Source organism: Spermophilus citellus (genome assembly GCF_964194105.1).
Source record: "Spermophilus citellus genome assembly, chromosome: 5".
In the NCBI taxonomy this organism is placed as follows: domain Eukaryota; kingdom Metazoa; phylum Chordata; class Mammalia; order Rodentia; family Sciuridae; genus Spermophilus; species Spermophilus citellus.
This window is the reverse complement of record NC_138186.1, coordinates 159875395-159888814: the sequence shown is the minus strand read 5'-3', so window position 1 is coordinate 159888814 and position 13420 is coordinate 159875395. Positions and strand designations below refer to the sequence as shown.

The following is a 13420-nucleotide window of genomic DNA, read 5'->3' as shown; positions in this document are numbered from 1 at the left end:
TTCTGACAAACCACAAAGTAGAAGCTTAAGTATATTTAACATGATAATGCTGAACACAGACAATACCAGTGACTAAAATTGGAAGTTAGATGGGAAATATTACGTTCACTATTGCTCATAGCAGGAAATGAACCGTTTCTAAAGGAAGATTTGATAATTATTTATAAATCTAACAATCAGAACAAAAATACAAAGATCTAAAACCCAAAGAAACATAATAAATCAGTCAATAAACAGCCAAGAAAATAGAACAGTTAGAATATGGGAAATACAACTTGAACCTAACACGCTGTTGGTATCACTAAATATAAATCAGCTTCATTCACATACTAAAAATATTCTCAGATCGACAAGTAAACTAAAATACAATTGTAGTCTATATAAAATAGAGACTGAAAGCAAAGTTGTTCTGATGTTGAAAATAAAGAATGAGGAAAGATCTATGGAGTAAGTGAAAACAAAAAGGAACCAGGGTGGATTGGGGCTGTAGTTCAGTGACAGAGCGCTTGTTAGCATGTGTGAGACACTGGGTTTGATCCTTAGACACACATTAAAATAAACAGATAAAATAAAGGCATGCTGTCCATCTACAACTACAAAAAAAAAAAAAAAAAGAAAAAAAACTTTTAAAAAAGGAACAAGGGTTTACGATCTCGGTTTTAAGCAGGGTAAAATTCAATCCCACAAAATAACTGAATGAATCAAAAACTTTACCACACAAACAACAATAATGCATAATAGATATAAAGCAAATATAAGTATTTATGAATCATGTACCAGATTTGAAGTTTTCATTAAGCAGAAATGACAGATTATAAGAAGATAAATAGACACAGGCATATAATATTTTACCATGTAGCCCAATGATTGAATAAACCTGCATTTCAAATATATATGGAACATTTAGAAAAGCTGAAATTATAAAGTTGCATTAATAAGTTACAAAAGAATCAAAATGTAACCCATAGTCTTTGATTCCAAGGAAAATAGTATTTATTAATAATAAAACAAAAAATGCTCTTCCAACCTAGAAATTAAGATATTTATCGAAGAACTATTGAATAAAAGAGAATAAAACATAAAGTAGAGGAATTTGGGGGAATGTTGATGAAAGAAAATATATATAGGAACACAGCCAAAGCAACAGTTTGAGAAAATTCTGAGCATTAATATCCTATACTATTAAATGAATTAAATATTAATTTAGAAAGCTAATGAAAAAAGCTGAAAGCAGAAAGAAGGACCTAATAAAGATATGAGTATAATTTAATGAGTTAGGAAGCAGAAAACCAGCAGAACTAATAAGACACAAACTTAAGCTAGTTCTTTGGGGAAAAGAATCAACAAAACAGGAAAATCACCAGCTGATGTAAGTTTTCTAGAAGCAGCATAAATGCATAAAACGAATTATATATTGCAATAACCATCCAACCAGAGGAAATTTAAAAAAACAATTAGGAATCAGTTGTCCAACTCAATACAATAAATTTGAAAACACACAAAATAGATAACTTTATCAGAAGATTCTATGTATGTATGTATGTATGTATGTATCTATCTATCTATCTATCACCTGACTGTGGAAAAAAAATAGAAAGTCTAAAGAGATCAATTACAACAGAAAAAATAAAAGTTTCCAGAGACCTTCCCTATTATAAATTTCCAGATCCAGATAGTTTCAAAAGGGCATTCCACCAGTGTTTTAAAAGATCAAATAATCCCAATACTACCTAACACTTTCTAGAATATGAAAGGCAAATTTCAAACTACTTTTTAATGCAAGTGAACATAAATAACAAAAACTCTTTAAGACTACATAAAGAAAAAATTTCAAACCAAGTGTGGTGGTGCACATCTGTAAACCCAACAATTTGGGAGGCTGAGGCAAGAGAATTGCAAGTTCTAGGCCAGCCTGGGAAACTTAGTAAGATCCTGTCTCAAAATAAAATGTGGGGATGTAGCTCAATGGTAGAGCACCACTGGGTTCAAACCCCAGTACTAAAAAAAAAAAAAAAATCACTCCAAACTTTGTCTGAATTTTGATGTAAACTGACAATCATCTTTTTTTTTTCCTAATAAAAGCACTTAACAATATAGAAATGGCTGAAAACATTTTAACATGAATATATAGGAATAAAGAAGTATCAGATAGATAGATACACACAAACATACATAGAATTTCTGATAAAGAAGTATTTCCCACAATTCATACCAATTTTACAAGATATTAGACATTAAATATAAATAATATAAATAATCACAAGATTATTTGACACAGTTAAACAAGAAAAAATATTTGGATGCTTAGGAATATGAAGGAAAAGGTAAAAGAATCTCTATTTGCAGATATATGACTATATACTAAGAAACCCCACTGTATTTAATGAAAACAAAATACTCTGAACAATAAGAAAATTTAGTAAAATCATCATCTATAATAATAAATGCAAAAGTCGCTTATCTACCAACATAGAGTATCCAATTAAGAGAAGCAATGGAAGAGAAACTCCAATTAGTGATCTTCATTCACTATATAGTGCATATATAGAGTATATAATATAAATATTACACTTTCATATTTTATATATTGAATTTATATGTATTTATATAAAGTAGGCAAAATTTTACATGCAAAATACTTATGAGGATATTTAAAATACTTATGAAAGACACGCAAAAAGATTTAACAATGAAAAGGCACAATTTGTCCTTGAATAGGAAGATTCCACATGATAAAGATGTCAACACTTATTGTGCTTCTCTTACAGTTACTTATTCTGCTCTAATTTTCAAAAAAACAAAAAAGTCAACACTCCCTAAGCTAATTCATATTTACCACAATTCCAGTAAAATTATCTACAAGTTTTCTTATAGGGTTAAACAAGTTAATTTCAAAGGTCAAATGGAAAAAGAAACAGAAGAATTGCCTGTTAAACTGTTAAAAAAAAAATCAAAGGGCAATATTAGAGGGATAGTAAGCTAGATTTAAAATCATTTGGAGCTTCTATAAATAAAGCTATGTGATATTGATTTTTAAGTAAACAAACTTTAGCAGATAATTAAAATTTCAGAAAAAGACTGAAGTGTATAGAAAAATTTAATGTGTAATGAGGGATTCATCTCAAATCACTTGAGAAAATATTGACTTTTTTATAAGGGTGTTGGGACAACTGAATATCCATTTGGAAACATATGAAAGTCAATCTTTATTTCACACTGTAAATCAGGAAAAATTGGTTTAAAAAGCTCCCCTTGATGCTGCAGCTGTCAAAACCAGAGGCCCCCTGCTTCCCTCACTGCCAAACATCTCAATGAGCAGGCTCATGCTTCCTTTCTTTAATGTCGCCTGCCCATTTTCTCTTTCATATATCAATATAAAGTACTTGTGTTCAATACGCTATACTGTTTTTTCCTCCTCTACCTTTACTGAATGTGGTCCCTTAAGGAACAATGATCCCCTAATTAACCAATCCTTAAACCCTTCCACCTCACCCCTGCCCCTCTCTCTGCTCTCTGGCCTCATGCACCATCTTTTTCTTTTGAAAAGCATTCCCCTCCATGGTTGGAATTAGGGATATTTTTACTTCTACTTCTCAAAACAACTTTTCCTTAACCCCAGGCTGAATTCTCTTTTGCCTAAAGTCCCCCAAAGTCAGCCTTTCAGGAAACCTTCCCTCAGCCCTCTGGACTCCTCTTTCTCTATCATTTCATCTTAGAGTTGCGTTCATTCCACGCTGTAACCCATGGAGGTAACTTCCCAAACCTTTATCGTCAGTTCTGACCTCTCCTTGGAGCTCCAACCTTCTGCTGGGCATCATCTTGAGGACATCTTCCCTGCACTTTAAATCAGCTGTCTCCCTGAAAAAACTTCTCTGATTTGGTTTCTCCAACAGCCACCCTTTCTCCTCTTTCTCCTGGCCTCCCAGTCTCATTGCATACTTCCCAACACTGACATAAAATTTGGATCATCTTGCTGCGTTGCACAAAGTGCCCTCAAAGTTTTCACTTTCCCCAGAGGCGCACCTGAACCTATCCAGAGGATCAATCACACACATCAGTTAAACTTGTCTTGACCAAACTCGCACAGATACATCCCTGCTTTGTCCAGGGGGTCCAGGATAGAAACCTAGGGTCCAGAGTGCCTGAGTGTACAGAGTATGCAGTAACTAACCTTCCCTTAACAAATCAGTGTGTTTGTTGCATCTCCTTTTCCAATGATGAAGTTAGGATGGATCTTGCATTACACCAATGGAGAATGACACTTAAGCAAGCAGGTTACAGAACTGGTTCTCAGCGGTGATATAAAAGAAGACACTGACTGTTTTTAACATCTCTTTTCTATTTGATAAAATGAAGATGCAGGGGAAATGACAAATAAGAATACTAAAAGACTTAATAAATGTCTCCAAAATCATCAAAAAGAAAGTTCATTGCCGCAGTCTGGCTGGGCACAAAATAACCGAGCCATCACAAAAGCCTTGTAGATTCAAACAGCAACTCTTTATTCCCGAACTCTCACAGGCCCTCTACATGCACATTCTGGGAAAAAATCCACCCTCCACCGGGCTCTGGGTACCAAATACCCTCTGAATTCTGCGAGAACTCAACGTTACCTCAAGGAGCGGGCACCTGAGGCAGTAGGATACGCCCTATTCCCAGCAGGATCCACCTTAAACCTGGAACAGCCCTATTCCCAGCAGGATCCACCCTAAACCCAGATCCACCCTAAACCTGGATCTGCCCTAATCCCTGAGCAAGGTCACCTTTCAAGCAATGTCACTTCAAATGACCTGGGTCCAAGGCAAGCCCATTTCCACAATGGAGAGTCCTCCCTCTAAGCAACATTGGGTAGGCTGACAAGGAAATTGCCATGCGTCATTCCTACTTGGCTATGGCTCTCAGCAGTTCATCTTTATCCTTTGCATTAGAAGCCCACAGGGGATGTCAATAATACGAATAGAAACTGTAACTTAATTATAGACCACAAGGACATGTAACCATGACACTAATAATAAAGACAATTTCAACTTTTAACAAGAAATAGACATTCTAACTCCATTTACCTTGAAGCCAAACATTCACCTACTCATAAAATTAAGAGCTATTGTCACAGAAAAACATCAAAGCCTGGTCAGCCTTAGCATATGCAATATTTCAAAAATGTATATGTATGTATTATGTGTGTGTGTGTGTGTGTGTGTGTGTATGAAGTGACTTGATTATTCCTGCATAATATTTGTGATTTACATAGTATTGGTTTAATATTAAATGTTTATTTTAAAATAGTATATTTATAGGCAGGAATAATGTATAATGAGCATAATTATGCTAACTATTGCACCTTGGATTATCAAGAATGTATATCAGTACAACAATGCAAGCATAAACCAGGGGTTGGTTTGCACTCAGAAACCATAGCCATTAAAAAGTGATGAAGGAAGACAAACAGACATGAATGAGGTGAAGTGTGGCAAGCTCCTGCTTTCGATTACATTCATTTACTTACAAATATTAATCCACTACTGCACACTAAATTCCCTGAGGGCAGGTCTGCCTCGTACCCATCTCCTTTTTGTGTGTCCTCTAGTATCATGCATGCTGCGTTGTGCTGGTGTTCAGTAAATGCCTAATGGGTTGGACTATACTGAATTCTAACCAACACAGACTTGCAATTGGCTCTCTTCCCTTATAGCTGGATTTTAATAACTCATTTAAAAAAATGAGAATGGCCACACTGGAGTGCGGTGCAGTGGTAGGAAGGTTGCTTAGCATGCAAAGTCATTGAGTTCCATCCCCAGCACTGCACACACGAAAAAGGATATTTCCATTCTTAACAAGAAGAGGTATCTGTAATAAAAGTAGCTATGCAGCATGAGGGCAAAAGCCTGGATTATCCCTGTATAGAATCTGTGATTTCAATAGTATGAATATATTTGAAAATTAACTGTCAAAATACTATTTTGATTATATCTAATCAATTTAGCTGATATTTAATTGCTACTAATAAGTGGCAAGTGAAAAATAAAGCAGTGTATAAAAATGTAAGAAAAGTCAAATTAACCTCCTACACAGGATTAATTCCTGAGTTGGAATTAGGCCTTTTCCCCTGGAGTAATTGTATGTTGAGTGGATACTTACTGTTTACAGGCTTAACTCTCTTAAGGATTTAAAGATTTGGGGTTTAGCAAATTTTATAATGTTGTTCTTTTGTTTTTAAGAAGAAACTTTGCACTCCAGTAAGATTGGCAGCCATTATGAAGTCAAACAACAATAAGTGTTGGCGGGGATGTGGGGAAAAGGGTACACTTGTACACTGCTGGTGGGACTGCAAAATGGTGAGGCCAATTTGGAAAGCAGTATGGAGATTCCTGGGTAAGCTGGGAATGGATCCACCATTCGACCCAGCTATCGCCCTTCTCGGACTATTCCCTGAGGACCTTAAAAGAGCGCACTATAGGGATACGGCCACATCAATGATTATAGCCGCACAATTCACAATAGCTAGACTGTGGAACCAACCTAGATGCCCTTCAATAGATGAATGGATAAAAAAATGTGGCATCTATACACAATGGAGTATTATGCAGCAGTAAGAAATGACAAAATCATAGAATTTGCAGGGAAATGGATGGCATTAGAGCAGATTATGCTAAGTGAAGCTAGCCAAGCCCTAAAAAACAAATGCCAAATGTCTTCTCTGATATAAAGAGAGCAACTAAGAACAGAACAGGAAGGAAGAGCATGAGGAAAAGACTAATAGTAAACAAAGACGAATGGGGGGAAAGAAAGGGAGAGAGAAGGGAAAGCATATGGAAATGGTAGGAGACCTTCAATGATACACAAAATTATAAGAGGTTATGAGGGGCAAGGGGGAGGGGGTGAAAAAAAGGGGAGAGAATTGAACAACAGCAGAGGAGGTAGAGAGGGAAGATGGGAGGGGAGGGAAGGGGAGGGGGGATAGTAGGGGATAGGAAAGGTAGCAGAATACAACAGTCACTAATATGACATTATGTAATATTGTGAGTATGTAACAGTTGTGATTCTGCAATCTGTATCTGGGGGTAAAAATGGGAGTTCAAAACCCAATTGAGTCTAATGTATGAAAGACGATATATCATGAGCTCTGTAATGTTTTGAACAATCAATTAAAAAAAAAGAAGAAACTTTGCTTTCAATTTTTTATTTTCTACCTTTTTCCAATAGAACACATTCAAGTACTTTCATGACTGATGATCTTGTTGATCAAGTTGACTTTTCCTGAAATACCAATATGGGTATTTATGTGTCTGTGTGTTCAATATCTTTATTGAGATACGTTCATGTCTTAACAATGATGCATTGAAAGTGTATAAATTCAACTGACTTTTAGTCCAATAGATACTTTGATTCATCTTCAATCAGAAGTACCAGTAATAATGGAAGTTAGGCTAATTTCTCCCTTCTTTGACCTCAATAGTTCTCCTTTTCAGTTTACAGTTTTATATTCCCAGAATCTGTCAAGGTATTAAACCAGAGTTTTAAGAATAGATCAACTGGCACAAGCTTCTGAGTGATTAAGGGCTCAGAATGACAATCAATAAATCCAGGGTTAAATTATAAACTGGTTATAACTTCCTATATTCTTATACAATGAATGAACTATAATGTAGAAGATAACCCAGAACAGGACTGTACACATTCAAGAAGTTAAATGAACATTGGCTTCCTCTCTTTTCTTTTTGCATCCAGTTCTTAAGATGGAGAGGAAAAAGGCTATGAAAGGTTAAAGTATTTTAAAATTGACAAATGATAATTATACATCTTTGCAGCTGTGCTATGATCTATTGGTGCATTGTATAATGATCACTCAGGTCTGAATGGGGCAAAGGGCAATGCAAAGCACACCGCACTCCTGGCATGTGGAGGGGGAATCTGGCAAAGCTCCTGGCTTTATGGAACTGCCTCCTGCCCCAGGCTGGCTCTGCTGACAGGTGGATGGCTCACTGCACACCCCCACAACCTGCTCCCCCGTCTACCTACTGTGTGAGGTTTCTCTTTAGCACAGCACACACTTCTTGGAAGGGCAATTTTGAAAAGGGAACATAAAGGGAGATCCTTCCCTTTCTACCCCCAAAACACATGTGGATGGATTACATTCTGAATTCATCAACAAGTTATTTCAGAACTTCATATTTTTATTTCTTCCAAGTAAAAAACCTGCAAAGAATTAATGAAGCTGTAAAGACAAGGGAGGGAGGGTGTGGGGGAAGCCAATAAAATTATTGCTGAAAGCATTATTTTGTTGTTGTTGTTGCTGCATGTTTTTATTTGCATTTTCTTTCTGAAATATTTACAGTAAACAACCTAAAATAAGAATGTTCAAAAATTACTCTCTTTTCAATTTAAAATGAATCTATCAACAGAAAACAGTTTGCTCTTTAAATGTTCTCTCCGGTGGAGCAACCTGGTTTTTTTCCTTAAGGAAGAGAACTCATTCCTATTTCATGCCTATGGGTTAAAGAACTTCTGTTATCCAGCTCTTATTCCCTGCAGGCAGAGCCTCCTGATGGAAGAATAGTGGAAAGAGCTAGATCAACAACCCTCTGGTGAAAGGCTTGGTTGAGGCAATATTCTGTTTGTCCAATTTGTTCTCTGCATTTCAAATGCATGAATCTTTTTTTTTTTTCTCTCTGAGAGTGAATAAGAATCAAAAGAGAGTGCGTTGGCTTCACTGACAAACCCACAAATATTTCTCAGAATTTGTTAGCATGGACGGTGCCAGCAAAGCAGTATTAGCCAGCCCCTTGATGGCTGGACAGTCCTACCTAACAGCCAATTTACATTGCTTCCTCTAACATCCTATCTGCCTTGTGGACATAGTAAACTTCATTCCTGCAAAAGTGAAGAGACCTCACAACAAATGAGTCATGATGAGTGCCTCCGCTCCAGTTTTTGGTCTGTATTTTTAGTATGAGCACTCAAGCAGGACTAACTGAAGAGGCTCATTCCTAGTAGACGCGGAGGGCATATTTTGTGTTTTCTAGGGCCAAACACACACCAAAGGATTAGGTGCTAGAATGAAAAATGAGTTTTCTCCATTTTTTGATTATTTTCGTAGGCATTTCTATTATCTTTAACTTTCTTCTTCTAAAACACACACACACACACACACACACACACATACACACACTGCCTAAGGAAAATTACTAAAGAAATTACTGGGTTCTTTATTTACATTTGATTACAACCTTTACTTCTTGGTTTTCATAGGAAGAAGTGACAAGGACAACGTTAAGAGGTTGGCCCTCACTGCTGCAGGATATAGGAAAGAACTGGAAATTGAGGGCAGGCTAAGCTGGGTAAGGATAAAATTAGCCTTCAAGCATATGACTACCAGGAAATAATAAACTACCAGAATCAAGATACCCTGAGTTGTCATCGGGGAGTAAATCAAGCCATAACTCTTTTCTAAAGGACACAAGATAGCAGGGAGGGCAATCCAGCAGGTTTTATAGCCCCATGCTCACCAACCCCCCACTTGCCAATTCAAACATTTGAGTAATTACAAAAGGCTGGGGTGTAGTCTACCCTTCGGATGGCTTTGTAAGACACAAATGCCAGATTCATAAGAAAGATTTGAGAAAACAGGGCATCGGCATCGGTATAATTAATCACAGATAAAACTCTGTCTCCAGTTAGTAGCATTGATGACCCTCATGTTAAAAGGGCCATTGTGACTTTAGGCTTGATCTTTCCCCATTTCTACGTAAATGAAAACAACCCCTGGAGATGGCCAACCTCAGCCGACCTTTCCAAAGTGGCATCAAAGCCTGAGATGGAACAAAAAGGGTGGTGCCAACATTTGTCTTCTGCCTCCCAGCTCTCCCTCAATCCCAGAGCTTTGAAAATTATGGATGTCTCTAAAAGAGCAACGGGAAGATAGAGGTGACTTGTGCTAATCAGAGGGTCCAGTGCTATCAGAGTGGTTTGGAGCTTATAGAAAAAAGCCACGTGAACCCAGTTCTCAGTCACCACTCAAAAGTCATCTTCTACACATATAAAGTTTCAGATGGGCTGCTGATTGAAATACTTTTTTTTTTTATTGTTCTCTACCTATCAATGTCATCAAAAGCAGCTATCCTCAAACACTAAGAAGTTAATTTACATTATATTAAAATTTAATAATATTTATGTGCATGTTAATGATTAGAAGACTACAGAATTTTTTATATTCTAGATCATATCTTACTGTTTATATTTTACATGATTCTATATACCTTTTATATTTATTTATACATTTTAATCATCATTAACATGTACCTAAATATTCTTTTTCTTTCCTTCTTTCTTTTATTTTTTGCACTTTACCACTGAGCTACATCCTTATCTCCTTTTATTTTTTTATTTTGAGACAGGGTCTAGCTAAGTTTCACAGACTGTCCTTGAACTTGTGATCCTCCTGTCTCAGGTAACCTAATCACTGGGATTATAGGCATGCACCACCATCCCTGGTCCTAATTATTCTTAAATTTAGTAATACTAAGAATTATACTCCATAGTGAGGCCAGTTATGGGGGAAAATATTTTGCTCATCCACATTTAGAATTTAAAAGTTGTACAAGAGGGTTGTGGAGTATAAGCAGAAGTATAGTTACAAGTCAAATGCATTAATACATTTAGAAAGTCCTTCCATAACAGATGGATACTTATTCTGCAAAATTTATAAAGGAATAAGCCAGGAATTGATGAGTAACGATGAACAACAAGAAAATAAACTTGATGACAATAACAGATGACATGGTTATCAGAAGATGTGGATCCTCCTTCTGATTCTGCTATGAGCTACCTGGTTGACTTGGCCTGTGTCGTTAGCAAACATTTATTGGGGATCATGGAACACTTTGTATGTTGGAGGTGACACAAAGATAAATAACATTTGGTTCTGGACCTTGAAAAGTTTATGAGCTGGTATGGAAGATAAGAAATACAACCATAGCTAACATCTGGCAGGATGAGAGAAGTCCAATTCAAACACATGAGATTGTAGACAGAGGAAAGGATAATTTCTGTCTGAAGAGAAGAGTTTAAAGGAAGGTTTTATGGAAAAGTAGTTTCTGATTGAGCCTCATGGAATGCATAAGTGTCTGACATGAAACTCAAGGAGGAAGGTCTTTCAGAAGCAGTGTGTGAAGTTGTGTTCACAGTTCTCACGCCAAGTTCAGCCACCAGATGTCTTTAGCCTGGGCAAGGTCACCTAATCCTCAGCACTCCTCTTTGGACTCTCACCTCCTAGCCTTCGTCATTTACATCATTTGACTGGCTCTGCAGACATTTGGGATTGTGACACTTGTAATAGAGATGTGGAATTTTTGAGATAAGGAGCCTACATAGTACTTCCAAAAGAATGGACAGAGCCAATAGTAGCTGAGTCCAGAAGCTTCATGCTTCTAGCTATGCCTTGGGAAGTAGTTTCTGGTATCACTATGGAGGATAAAAAGAGGGGTGGGGGGCCAATAAAGAGAGACAGTCAGGGAGGTGAGTCATCTGAGGACGAGACCACCAGGACCTGAGCTGAGGCAGTAGAATGGAGACCAAGGGAGCTTTGGATTCTGGGTATTCTTGAAGGAGGAAGTGGAATCCATCCTTCATTTAAACTTTATAGCTCCAAGGTCTAGGTAAATATGTCATTAAGAGAGGGAAAAAAAAGAAACAGACTTGAGGAGGAAGATCAGTTCTTCATTTTGAGATGTGATGAGTCTGAAGGGCTTGTAAGACATTGAAGTAGGAGTGTGTAGCTATGGTTCTCAACCAGGTTCACAATAATTTGGCCTCGGCCACCCACATTGCACACAGTAGAGGTATGGAAATGTGTGGAGATGGTATTTGCTGCCATATCTGGGAGGATGCTACTGGCGATTAGCAGTAGTAAATATTCTACAAGGCACAGACAATCCCCTGCCCACATGAGAGAATTACCCTGGACATCAACGGGGCAGAGGTGGAGGAATCTTAGTCTAGAGGTAATAGAAACTTCTAACCTAGATTTTTTGAGAGTAGACTAGATACAGATGAGAACTATGAACCCCTCACCCTTCTGTAGGAGATGTGAGAGAAGACTCACCACTTTAGAAATGTGTACAAAGGAAAGAAAGGCAGGGACTAATCAAATCCTAGGCAACTTCACTTCACCGGCAATATGAGTTCAGTGGGTTGAAGTAACGCCAGAGGCTCTTTCATATTCAAAATACAATGATTTTATGACTGTTCTCAGCAACTGTGAATCTATAAAGATAGACATAAAGGAGGATGGAAATCATGGAGCAGATCAGTTCAGCTATGAATGTGAAGACACATTGTGGTATGTAGGAGGGAAATATTATATATTGTCTAAAATTTTCATCTGCAAATTTGATATAGAACCACACTATTATAGGGCAAGAAATTTAATACAAAAGAAGGAGACAGGTGCAAAAGAAAGAAGGAAAGAAGATAGCAAAAAAGTAAAAGAGAAATGAAATAGGGAGGGGAAATGACAAGACCAGGAAAAGAAGGAGAGGAGAGGAGGGGAGAGGAGGGGAGAGGAGGGGCGAGGAGAGGAGAGGAGAGGAGAGGAGAGGAGAGGAGAGGAGAGGAGAGGAGAGGAAAGGAGGGGAGGAGAGGGGAGGGGAGAGGAGGAGAGAGGAGCCTAAAGACATCCTCTAAAGTCTGAGAGAATACAGTATGAAACAGTTATGCATATGGTTCCAAGGAATAAGACTAGCGGCCATTCTTAATAAGTTTTTGAAACTGTGATACTAGAATATGGTCCATGGACAGCAAAATCTGCTTTTTGAGTGGTGTCAACAATGTTTTTCAAAAGCTAAATTCACACAACATGACAAAACAATGCCTTGCACTATATTCTCACACTTGAATTTTGCTGTAACTCCACTATAGTGGGCTTGGTGAGTAGAGCGAGCCCCAGAGCAGGGCGACCCTGGAGAGGCAGTGCAGCTCTCCAAAGCAAATGGAGGCTAAGTTTGCAACAAACAAGAAGATGGTCCTTTCACACTCAAATCATCCTGTAGCTTTGAAAGACAAGGTGCACATGAAAACAGCAAGTTAAAGTAGCCAACCATAGAGCCAGAGCCAGAAAGACCTTGAGTTCAAGTGCCAACCCATCATCCACTGGCTCCTGCTGACTGCAAGCCGGGGGATGTCTCTGAGCCTGGACTTCCCTTCTCTAAAACATGGATGATAAGCCCCTGCCTCCTATGAGCTCTATGACAATTGGATGAGATAACAAATGTAAAGGGTTCAGGCCAGCAGCTGGTGTGGGGTGGTGACTGTCCCCAGTAGCTGCTGTTAAGTGACATATAAATCCCATTACGCTAATCAGTGACCGAAAGAGAAAAACAGTAGGACCCACATTCCAAGGCAACCAAAGTACAATACATTAGAG

General features: G+C 37.7%; 1 protein-coding gene across 7 annotated transcripts in view; it reads right to left on the bottom strand.

Annotated features, from left to right (window-relative positions):
• The window catches only part of ESR1 (estrogen receptor 1), a 385015-nt gene that overhangs the window by 68543 nt on the left and 303052 nt on the right, over positions 1-13420 (bottom strand). The gene's annotated exons all lie outside the window — the stretch shown is intronic.